The 12,467-nt window shown below is 40.6% G+C and overlaps 1 protein-coding gene across 3 annotated transcripts in view; it reads left to right on the top strand.

Annotated features, from left to right (window-relative positions):
- Positions 1–12,467, top strand: part of LOC103474330 (beta-1,3-galactosyltransferase 1-like) — a 122,354-nt gene that overhangs the window by 77,202 nt on the left and 32,685 nt on the right. The window contains exon 1 of one of the 3 annotated variants that reach the window (XM_017303783.1): positions 10,730–10,986. The exons of the other annotated variants lie outside the window; for them this stretch is intronic. The gene's annotated coding sequence lies outside the window, so the exon portion shown is untranslated. Of the gene's footprint in view, positions 1–10,729; positions 10,987–12,467 lie in introns of those variants that run through there. 3 annotated transcript variants of the gene reach the window in all.

The raw sequence follows: 12,467 nt of genomic DNA, 5'->3' as shown, positions 1-12,467 counted from the left end.
CCAGAGCAGAAAATGACTAAAAGATTCAGTTTAAATGCTAATGTTTTCACACCTGATAGTCCGGTAGACTCCAAAATTGCAACATTTGTTACGTTTTCAGCTGGTGCTGTTCACTTGTGTGAAACGAACAAACGCTTTGGAAAACCAGACTATTCTGAGCTTTTCTCCCTCACAAAAATATGATTTGTACCACTTCCATATTTTGGATTAAATCAGATACATATCCGATGGTTTTCAGAGCGTCTGCCGTCTGAACATTCATGTCGCATTTAATCCAACTTTTATGGCAATTATAAGAAATGTGACATAATTCTGCGACAGCAGAAACCAGACTCTGTAAATCCATTTCCAGAAACAAAACCCGATGCTGTGAACGGGTAGCCCAACACCTCGTTTCCACAGAGCGCTCCACCATGGGTTAGTACACCATTTTGTCTGTTTCTACGCCATTCCTGGAACCTCCTCACCTGTAGGTCCATTGGACAATGTTATAGTTAGTCCATTGATTGGGGGATGGAACAACATCAAGATTTACTACTGAGTCATATTTGTCACGGTGCTACTTTAGCTGAACATTAGACGTTTGGGTCTCACCCCGCCTTCCCAGTGAGTCCACTGAAACCTTTTTCTGAATCGCCGGACCAGAAAATGGCAAACTGAATTGTAACAACTCGTGTTGTCCCACTAAGTAGAAACAAGACATTACAGTACATGCAGTCTGGGAGATATTAATGATGACTCTAAAGTCACCCCATTTTAAAAGTGTGTTTATCAAATTAATATTATTAAAAATGAGTAATGGAACAACTTTGTGTGAACAGAAGTTATTTCCCCCTGTGTAATAACTACTTGTTGCCAGCAAGCCGACCAGCAGATGTCACTTCCTGAATATTAAACATAATGCGCAAACTGGAGTACAGAGATAGAAAAATGTCATTCAAGGAATTAAAAAAAGGGAATTTAAAAAAATCTGGAGCTTCCATATTTTCCTGAACGCAATAAGAGGAAAATAAAGTCCAATTTTCCACATTGCCTACTTTTAAAAAGACCTATAACATGTTGCATTTTTGTATTTCATCATTGAGGATATACAAAACCTCATCTGAACACATGAGCTTTCAAGATGATTCAAAAAGGGGAAAAAAATGACACTTTTGGATGATGAAAGATAAGTTGATATAATCAGTTATTTTCCTATTCATGGTGAATTTACACAGGAGCATTCAGCTCATTAAAATTATCACAATAAAAGCAGCTGCCACAGACGTCTGAACCCCAGACCCGGGCTTCATGCTCGCCAGCTGATAAAGAAACAATTAATTCAAAAGTTATTCTTTCCCAGCAGACGTGTCCAGAGGGGGGGGACAACAATTTTGTTGTTGGTAGAAGAAGAAGTGGCGATGGTAATTAGAAATGCAGCAATTGTTGCAGCAGTGATTTCTGCTCCACATCTTACATTGTTGTTACTGTATCTGCATTTCCAATACAAACTTTGACGTTGTTCAGTTAATGTCGGGGGGAAAAAACACAATTTTGAGATTGTAACAGAAATAGAGACGCAGTTAAAATCACACGTGAATAAGTTTGTTCACTCCATAAACCTGGCTATCTACTTCAACTGTGGCCATGTTGTGGGAGATTATTATGAAATGGATTGGTTATGTTCTACAGATGAAAGCTGTTATTTGAAACAATTTCTCATTTTTTTGTTCTGTTCCCAGCATTTAAATTTTGTTATTTAGTTGTATGTTTAGTTTGCTGTTAACTTGCAGTAAGAAGGTCACCGGGGGGTCAGGAAGTCGAGCCTGCAGCTGTTTATTTCTATAAACCAACTTGTGATATTTCCATGCTGGCTGCTGAGGGACAGAGGTTTGAAGTTGGTTCAAACTGACTCCTCACTTAGACAAAAAAAAAAATGTCAATATGCTAAAGGTCTGCAGCAGTGTAATATTGTTGAAGCATTAATATTTGATTTAGTTTCTGCATAGCCTTGTGCTGCATAACACTGGAGGATTTGATTCAGTTTATTTACATATGTTTAAATTTGCAAACTAGATCTAGATCAGTTTATGGCTCAGGCTGTATAATCTCCTACTTGATGGATGCCTCATTCATCTTTAAATGAAGCTCACTTGTCAGAGTTATTGTTGCCGGAAGCAGAGCTGCTCGGCTTACCGACACTGAATAGATGGAGAAGGATTCATAAAATCATCGCTTCCTCCTCTGCAATCCTCCATTACCAGAAAGGCATTTCTTTTCTGCTTGTGAGCAGCAACAGAAGACAGGAGTTCAAGGACTCTGCAAGGACTTGGATACTTGAAACCCCCGCCGCCCTCCCCTCGCTTATATCCTCACACAGAGACAATGACAGCTCCTCCTTCCACCTGCCCGCCTCTTTCTTGTCCTCCGGTATGACACTGAGAAATGAGGGCTGCTCTGACCTTGCAGCAACTTGCAAATGTGCACCTAACTGCTTGGCGCTCGGCTTCAGCTCATCCACACATGCTCCGTCACGTGTTGGGGAGTGGAATGCAGTGGAATGCTGTTTTTAGGTTCTCTGTCCTCCCCTTGGGGGGTTCATATCATCACAAGGTCCAGCAGTCAACATAACCCCTCGTCAGCTCTTTTCCTCCACCTCCCTGACCATCACACCTTCAGAATAATAAGTGTGCGAATCAGCCGCTCCATTGGCAAACGGCTGCACTGTAACCCTCACCCTTGCCCTTAAGCGGGACCAATTAGCACCTCCCCTTGCTTCGGTTTTGCCCCAGTGGTTGCTCTGGATTTTGTTCATGACCCCAACTACCCAATGAATGTCATTGCAGGCTGGATTAGGGTCCCATCATTCATTACTTTACTTATTACAGTTTGTCTCGGAAGGTACAGGACCGTCAGATAGTCTAGAGTTCGCAAGGGTTGCTCTTGGTTTAAACCGGGCTATGCACCCTTGGCAGCCCATGAGATTTGTCTTGTCTTTCAAGGGACGCTTGAAAATGCGCAGTGCAGTGGGAGCCCCCATCGTGGAGGCAGAAGAAATTGAAGTGGAAATGACAAACGGGACTGTGGAGCCCCAGCTGCCAGGAAGGACAGAGCTCAGGGGGAAAAGCAGCCAAGTCTCTAGAGGATAAACTACGTGAGGAGGAGATTTCTCCTCACCTTGAAGGGAGCAAATCTGACAGGCAGAAGTCACCGTCAAAAAAACTGCAACTGAACTTTAATGCATATTGTTTTGGCTGTATATGTATCAGTTAGTTCTAAACCTTACAGTGCTATAAAAAAATATGCACGCCCCTTGAGTTTTTCAAATTTGGACAGCCCAAACATCAATGTACTTTATCTGGATTGTCCGTTAAGACTATCACAAAATAGTGTGCAATTGAACTCGAAGTAAAAATTCATCTTTTACATCCTTGCAAGGACAAGATCAGATCTAGTCCTGGTTTCTGATGGTTAATGGGCAAGAAGTACATAACTGATGTAGACCGTTCGGATAATCTAGCATGGCTGTTGTTCTGTCAGAGGAAACTAGAGTACCTGAAGAGAACCCAGCCATTCAAGGGAACAACATACAAACTCCCTGCATTTGGGCCCCAGCCAAGAATCAAACCTATTTCTGGCTTTCAGAATTTATAACCAAACAGTGTCAACCTTCCTGAGTCAATACTTTGTAGAAGCATCAATGTAGAAGGTATAACTCACACAGGATTTGACTCTTTCCTACCATCTTAGATTGGATGGAAAACACCAATGACTAAACATGTTCAAATCTTGCCCCAGATTTTCAATTGGATCTACGACTGGACTTTGACTGGACACATGAATATGCTTTAACACAAATCACATTATTAAAACTGTAGCTGTAAGTTTCAGGTAATTTCCTTCCACTGTCCAGACAATTAAAATTGATAATGAAGTGTCAATGAAATATAAATTTAAAACACTGACCAATCATTTCATGGTACAGATTACATGATGACTGGAATCTCATTTGATGTCATTTTGAGGTATAAAACTACGACCTGACTGTTAAGACATCGTCTTTTCCATCCTGGAACTGGTCCCTGTTTGAACATTTCCTTAATTAAGCAAACTTTTTAAAAATTTGACAAGATGATGGATGATGGACTGAAAATAAATGACATAATTTAGACCCTATTTACTGATTAGAGACTTCTGAATACAGTTGGTTGGATTGGATTTTACCATGCATAATTTTCCTACCATTTTATGATTACTGTATTTTCCGCACTATAAGGCGCACCTAAAAACCTTCAATTTCCTCAAAAGCCGACAGTGCGCCTTATAATCCGGTGTGCCTTATATATGGACCAATATTGAGCCACAACAGGTCTAGCAACTACGGTAAGCAGCTGCCGACTTCATTTTCCCCGGTAGAAGAAGAAGTGCGCAGTCCATGCTGGGATACTTGTCAGAACGCTGGTTTGTTAATAAAGTTTAATAATACATTTAAAGCCAGGAGGGGGAGGGGCGGGGGAAGAGAGACAGAGACTGCGGTGGCAGTGTGTCAGTTGGTTTGTGTTACCCATTTAGCAGTTGGGCACAATATCACAACACCAAAACCGTGAGTGAAACAGCAACTGGGGCAGCATACTATATAAAGTACTCGGGGAACACTTCTTTACATTGTGGATGTGTAATAATAGAGTACCCAAACTGTAGCATCTATTCAATGCGCCTTATAATGCGGTGTCCCTTATATATGGAAAAAGTTTTAAAATAGGCCATTCATTGAAGGTGCACCTTATAATGTGGTGCGCCTTAAAGTGCGGAAAATACCGCATAGCCTGGTTTGTGTTGACCTATCACATCAAACTCCTTTTAGTCTGACTGATTGTGGCAAAGGCGTGTGAATAATTTATATAGGGTAAATCTGAGAATGATCAAAAACACAGCTGTTTTCAGCTGAAACATTCACATTACGACTAGCTGGAGTGTTTATCCAATCTCTTGCTTTTAGGCCCGTTTCCAATGCCACTGAATGGATGGCGTATTGTAATGCTCAAGGCTGGACAGAGTAAAAAAAGCTTGGCGTCTTAGAAAAATAAAGTTTCCACATAGGAGTGGACTCAAGCATGTAAGAGGATTTCACCTTCACTCACAACTCTCAATCAAACCACTCTGGATACGGTGTAAAGCAAGTGTGTGGCTTAGCAACAGTTTGTCGAACCAAACAATGTGGAAACAGAGGCGAGTTTTGGCACGCGTCCATAATCAGCAGAGCAGATTCAACCAGCGGTGTCCTACCTTCTTCAGAGAGACGTCGTACAGACCGTCTCCTCTATATTAATTAGGAGAGTCAGATGTGTAGCTTTGATATAAACCCAGCAGGAGGAAGAGTGATGCGCTTCATCAAGAGATTAGAGAGATCAGAGCGACTGAATTCTTGAAGGTGTGTGTGGGTGGCAGCATTACAAGCAGCAGGTGGGTGTGAGCAGCGGAATAAAAGCCCAGTCAGTTTAATGACAGGGTCAGCTTAAATCTCCTTTCTTACTATTCCTTCGATATACTAGAGTTGCTCTATGAAATTCTTCTGATTTCCAGCAGTTTAGGCTATTGGAGCCTTTGCTGGAGTGAGGAAGCAAGACTTTTTCTGTCTCTGATGTTAATCTGAGTCATGGGAAATGTGGAAAACCTGCTTATATCCAGTCTTAGTCTGAGAGCAGCATCACAGCTGCAAACCGTCGCTCTAAAGCACCTTTAGATGACAAAAATTGTATTTAGTTGATCAGTACCAGCCTAACTAAAAAGTTTGTTGCCCTAAAGCACTGATTACAAACAATAGTTGTGCTAATGCTAAAGTGCTATACTAACATGGTATTTAGCAGACCATGTTGTTACATGCCATGTTGCAACATGGCATGTACATGGCATAGGGTCAATTTTGTCACACAAATACCTGTATGCCTTTGGCTCAACAGCCAACAAAATTAGAACTCCAAAATGTATCTAGAAAACTTAATTCAGGGCAAGCTAAGTGCGCTAGGTGTTTTCACAGTTAGCAAAAACGCTGAAGCACAAAACAAAAAATAAATAGCTCTGCTCTATAGGAATGTCTATTGCTAGAAATGTACATTACAAAGAAGCACACAAACGTTTTCCCATGTGCTGCACAAATATGAATCATTTCCCAAACAAAATAACTTGCAGGGTTTTTGTCTCCAACAAGAATTTGGCGTATTTATTGGAGGATACGTGACAAATGGTAGGTTTCTGTAAAGCACAGTTTACAAATGGCCTATACGGTTGGGGCAATCCCAACATTGTACGTCTTTAATAGTATGATGTTTTTATGTTGGATCATCCAGCAGTTTCATTAGTTAAGAAGTTAAATTCTTAAACTTCATGATGTTCTTTGTGGTGTAAAAGCCTCATCCTGACTCTGCTAAGCTCTGATGTTTCAACAGTTTTCGGTTCATTGGAGGCTTGATGGTTCTTACACGCTGACATTATGCTTCATAAATAGCCTGTTTATGGCACCAAACTCAGCCCTAAAGGAAACCAACTGGTTTCAATGTTTTCTTTCTGTTCTGCTAAGAGTGTCCAGCCAGAGTAATGCCAGATTGCATCAAAAACAGAATTATCACTGCGCAATTTAATTCATCCATTAATGTAGATCTGTATAGGTTTGCTAATTAGATTGTTCTATCTACAGTGTTTTCACATAACTCCCAAAATCTGTACCCAGAACATCAAACAAATGTCTTCAGCTGGATTGTTGCTGAAGGTATTTGAGCTGCTACAGACGTCAACATTAAAGCATACAGTAGAAGGGCTTACTGTACGTCGCCTACACATTTCCATTGTCTTTGGGATTTAGATTGCTGCTCCGCAGAACAAAACAGTTTTCAGGATTTCCGCCCAGCGTTTCTTTTGAAATCACTTCTATTTGCGTGAGCGTTATTCTAACCTTTCAAAGACCATTTAAGTCATGAGCCTTGTGTTTCTTAAGCCTGCTGCAGAGAATGTTGTGTGTAACTTAAGCTAAAGGCATCGTTTACTCTGTAAACCAGATCATCAAAAAGTTTTAGGAATGTTAGTATTCTCACTTGCTCATCTTATCTTTTATATTAACAAGCAGTTTTCATGAAATTTCTGTGACTTTTTTGGTTCATGTTTGAACTGATTTTTGTGTGTGTGTGTGTGTGTGCGTGCGGGTGTGTGTGTGTGTGTGTGTGTGTGTGTGTGTGTGTGTGTGTGCGCGCACACTACCTAGATTTCTAAATATTCATTCAGACAATGAATATTCTAAATATTCATTGTCTGAGACATATTCATTCTAAATATGTCTCAGACAAATATGCACTGAGACATATTTGTCTCAGTGCTGCTCAGAGACAAATATGCATTTGACTTATTATGTTATCATGTCCATTTAAGGGGCATATGAAGCATCTTCCTGTTTGGTTGGTTTACTGTGTTAAAAATGGACATTTGAGGGTCAGATCGTACAGCATGCTTCTGAATGAACCAGCAAAACAGTCGGTTAAGACTAATACCACTGATGAGTTACATTTATCAAGAGATAATAGATTTAGTACTTGTCTGTGAATGATAAATGGGGTCCCTGTCCGTCATTCCTTGAAAGGACAGACGGCTCATAAGGTCATTAAAGTAGTCCATGAAAACAAAAATGGGATTTTTAAATGTTGAAACTTGTTTCAAGGCAACTTAATGCTACAAAACTGCTTCTAAAAAATTAATTGAAATAAGGTGTCTGTATACAGAGCTTCAGGAATGTGGGGATAAATCTGCTGTCTGGTAAACCAAAGTAGAACGTTCAAGTTCAGTTTATTTAATTAGGATTTTATGTGATAGATCACCATGGCTATCATAACTGTAATGTGTGAGGATGCTGTGCATTTAAAAATGCAAAAAAAAAAGTGTGGGGTACATATTATTGAGACCCCTATATAGAGTAAAACCAAATGCAACTTTGGAACTCATCTAATTTGCAGACTCCACCAGTGTGAAATTTAATCTGACAGATTCCAAAAACCTCGCAGCTGTAATTGCGGTGAAGGTTCGTTCCTTAAAATGTCGAATCCTGGGAGATGCATAAACATGGAGGTCGCATTTTTCAGACTTTTTAAACTATGCATCATTTTCCTTTGTGTGTCTCTCACATAAAGTCCCTATAAAACACAATCTGTGCTTATAATGCAACATTTGGAAGACAACAAGGATTATTATCATTATTATTACGGATATCCTAAGAAAGTTTAATCGGTTTCTGAGACATTATACCGATAAAACCGTACACAGGAAGCTGAATTCAAATTATTCTGGTAGAATTTAATAAACTAATTAAACTTTTATCATGCTTGGGGTTTAACAAAAGACTTCTTTATGTTGACTCAGTTCTCTAAAATAAAACAGGAATTAATTATTATTAGAAAAAAGCAGTTTGGTTATTGGTTCCCCGTAACGAACGAACACACTGAAGAAAACCCGGCACATCTTTGCGATCAGAAAACGGCCCCGGAGCTGTGTAAACACGTGTTTAAATCTGTGTCATGAGCAAACGCCGCGAGGCTCTCTGCGAACATATTTGCACAGAAATAGCTCGGCTAAATTCACATCGCCGATCACATTAGGATCTCCAGAAGTGGCTCAGAACAATCCTTTCGTACCAGGCTGTTTAAAATCTAATTAAAAATTTAATGCAGTATCGCTATGAAATATTCAGTAATAGTCCATCCGTGGTATCTCTGCTGCCATAAGCCCTTCATCAGAGAGAGGGGTTATTGTGCATGGAATGAGAGGAGGGAGTAAAAACAAGGCTGGCAGAATTGAACAGAAAATTATCTGCCACGCAGCGTAATGACCTGCCTTCCTACGCCTGTGTAATTTAATGCTGGCTTTGCAGGTCACACTCGGTGGTTGTGTAATGTATGGTGCTTTACATGGAGGGTCATGTAAGCTGTTAATGAGAGAATCACTGATGAGGCCTTGAAAAGTAATAAAGTCCTCTCCTAGGAGAAGCCCTCTGTCAAAAGGCCACCCATCCTCTTTAGTCTCAGGGTTGTATTCCTGAATGCCGGCTACTCACTGATGCTCTTTTAATTTCAGCCTCTCCAAGGAATCAGCTGTTGACCAGATTGGTGCGATTCACAGAAGAACCAGATCGTTTTCTGATCAGTGAATAGACCAACTTTCACACTCTTCTATGTGGATGTTGTTTCTGTGGAGAGGAGAAGTTAGCTATTCTTTTTTATCAGTGCGGTGCTTACATTTAACTTTGTGGGTATAAAAATGAGCATTCATAGCAGCTTCGGAGACATGGTCAGTAGGGATTGGAAACTGGTCAGTAGGGATACACAATATTATTGGCATTGTATTGGTATCGGCCATTCCGTCAGAATAATTCACTGATATAAAAGGTGTTTTTATGACGAACCAGTGACAATGACGCCTGCTGCACAGCACAACGTCATAAACTGTTGAGTATTAATGTACGACTGATGTGCTTTTCACTTGTCGCTTCTTAACAGGTTGATTTTAGTTTTGTGAAGATTTACAAATGTGCACTGTTTGACTGCTGTCATCGTCTTAGAGAGCAGATGTCATGAATAAATTTAACATTAAACATAATGAACGTTGAACGTGTGGCATCATTTTCAGCCTCCTTAGCATTTTGCATTTGGCTAAAATGACAAAGTAGAGAAAGTCATATAGTTTAAGTAAGTAGATGTAGGGGAAATCATTTCAGTATTGGTTATTTCCCAAATTAGTTTTAGTATATCGGATATTCTTGGTGTGTTTTGAACAAGAAAAGGTGACTAACAGATAATTTACAATCGTATCAAACATGCAGGCAGTTCATTTTTCACTGGCAGGTTGGGTCGGATAGCATCGCCTCATTTAAAAACTGCTTTTTGCATCTACTCATGTTATCTGTGCTTCTTATTAAAAGGTGTTTGAGCTGAAACATTTATAACAAAAAGCAAACTGTTGTAAGAGATAACTAAATGCTGTTCGAAACTTTTCTATGTCGAGCAAAAGTCGTTTTTTTCACATAAACGCAAAGAAACGGAGCATATGGGGGTGTTAACGTCACGCTTTAAGCACTTTGCACACGCAGCAGATTTCAAATTATCCCTACAATGCATTTTTCAATAGACATGTCTTGATAATATGTAGTTAAAGTAGTTAAAAGGATTAGTTTGTCCTGCATGACTACCGTATCACTTGGCACCATGTCAATGATAATTAGGAGTCATTAAAACGTTTTCTGGGCAAGCTCTGTTCATTTTCTGTCTCATTGCACTGAAAGCTCAGGGTCTCCATTGTCATGCAGGCAGCAGAACAAGACGATGAGGGTCACGCTGTACATTTTTATTTATTTTTCTAGGATTATTTCTTAGCTATGAGCGGTGTTAAATCTATCATCGGTGCAAATTTTTTGCACAACTGTTCACAAACCTGAGCACAGGAGTTCAGCAGTGGCTTGTTAATTGATGAGAAACTCTGTCACACACACACACACACACACACACGCATACACACGCACACACACACACACACACACACACACACACGCATACACACGCACACACACACACACACACACACGCACACACGCATACACACGCACACACACACACACACACCGGGTGCATAACAATGTTCCACCCACGCGCACACCCACACACCAGGCTTTTTGCTTTTGGTATTTTGCTCCCACAGCATAGCGAGTTGTTGGTGAAGATGCGCACTTGTGTCCGTGGCAACGCAGAAATGCTTTTCTTTTTCTTTTCTTTTTTTTAAAGGCATTTTTCCCCAAAACTTTTTCCTCTTCCACATTTGCTGGGGATCCGCAGACGAGGCAGAGAGCCAATGTGCGATAATTGCCTTTTTGTCTGAGCGAAACGTTGAGCCAGAGGAGGAGTTCAAGGGTGCAGCCATCGCTCAGAGCTTAGACTCCCTCCTGCTGCTGGATTCAGTTTTTCTCCCCACTACGTTCAGGTAAACAGACAGCATGGGGAATAAGGGCGCCGCTGCTCAGCAAAGGAGATCACAAACTCCTGCGATGGGGGAGTCGCAGGGGACCATTAGGCTTACAAAATGAATTTTTATTGGCTGAGGTCACACACTGTGTTGTGCTTATTTTCCCTCTGCTCTCTTTGCGGCTCAAACGTAGACAAGAATCAAACCTGTTTCTCATTTTCCACACACTTGGTTTATTTTGGGGGTGGGCCTGACTTGTTAGAAACATGTTTGTAATCTCGATGGAGAGCAGCTGAAACACAAGTAATTGAGTTTTATGACCTTCAAAAAGATTTAGGAAGTTGGAACGCAACTTTTTCCGCTTTTTCAGTGAATTTCTCCACGCGTCATCAACTAATGCCTGACTGAATAATGCTAGAAGCTTAACTAATAAGCCATATCACAACAGAGTAAACATGCTAACATTAGACTAGCACTTCAGCAAACTGCACTAGAAAAAGGTGGTTTCCTAAAAACTAGCTGTATGAGTTGAGTTTGGAAACAAACGAAGAACCTAAACGTGTTTCACATGAAATTATGTCAGAACATTATGGCTTTCTTTACCTAGCTAACCTGTTGTTAGCTCTAAACAAGTGTAGCTCATGTATTGGTCATTTTATGGCAAATACAGATAGTTTGCCCCACTTTGTGACTCCAAACTTTTGAATTGTAGTCCACTCTTTGCAGAATTATTGCCATTGAGACACATTGGACATGTGGGGAGCAACGAATGGCAGGGACAGGTGAAAGTCTCCGCCACCCTCGGTGAAACCCAACACACAGGACGCAATAACGGTGAACACATTTCAACATTTTCAGCTTTCTTCAGTCACGTTACATGTGCAAGATCAAAATTTTGCATAATTTCACACAAATTTAGCTAATTTCACAGAATGATTTCCCCTCACATGGAGTTCCAGTGGGTGAACCGATATTATAGTCACACATTGATATGGTAAAGTTGGGTCTCAAGTGTAGAAAACCACTCTGGTTCCATTATAGGACCAGTAGAACTGAACCCAGCACCAGCTCTGGTTAGCTCTCGATGGAAAAACCCAAATTGAAACCTCAAAGTCTCAGTTTTTCTCGAACTCAGTGGGACACAGAGTGTTTCTCTCAATTCTCATTTAGGTATGCAGCGCAAAAAGTTTTGACACAAAGCGACATCTAATTAGCATATGCATAATGCCACAAATCCTCTTTTCTCCTCTGCTCACAGCTCTTTCCTTTCATACACACAAAAACGCTTTGATGGCAGTGGGGTGTGCAGCTTCGTCACCTCGGTGTGATGTGGCGTACTGCTCAGCCCCTCAAATATTCTCTTTGATGTCACCAATATGTCAACGGCAGTCCAGACTGCGACACAGCCGTGTGTTCAAAGAGCAGTCAAACATCATGTGCAGCAGCTAATGAGCTGAGCACACTCCAGGCGTCATTCCACATGTATGCCTCGTGTGCCC

Source organism: Poecilia reticulata, linkage group LG2 (genome assembly GCF_000633615.1).
Source record: "Poecilia reticulata strain Guanapo linkage group LG2, Guppy_female_1.0+MT, whole genome shotgun sequence".
NCBI lineage: Eukaryota > Metazoa > Chordata > Actinopteri > Cyprinodontiformes > Poeciliidae > Poecilia > Poecilia reticulata.
Note: the sequence above shows the minus strand (reverse complement) of the source record. Positions and strands in the feature narration are given on the sequence as shown.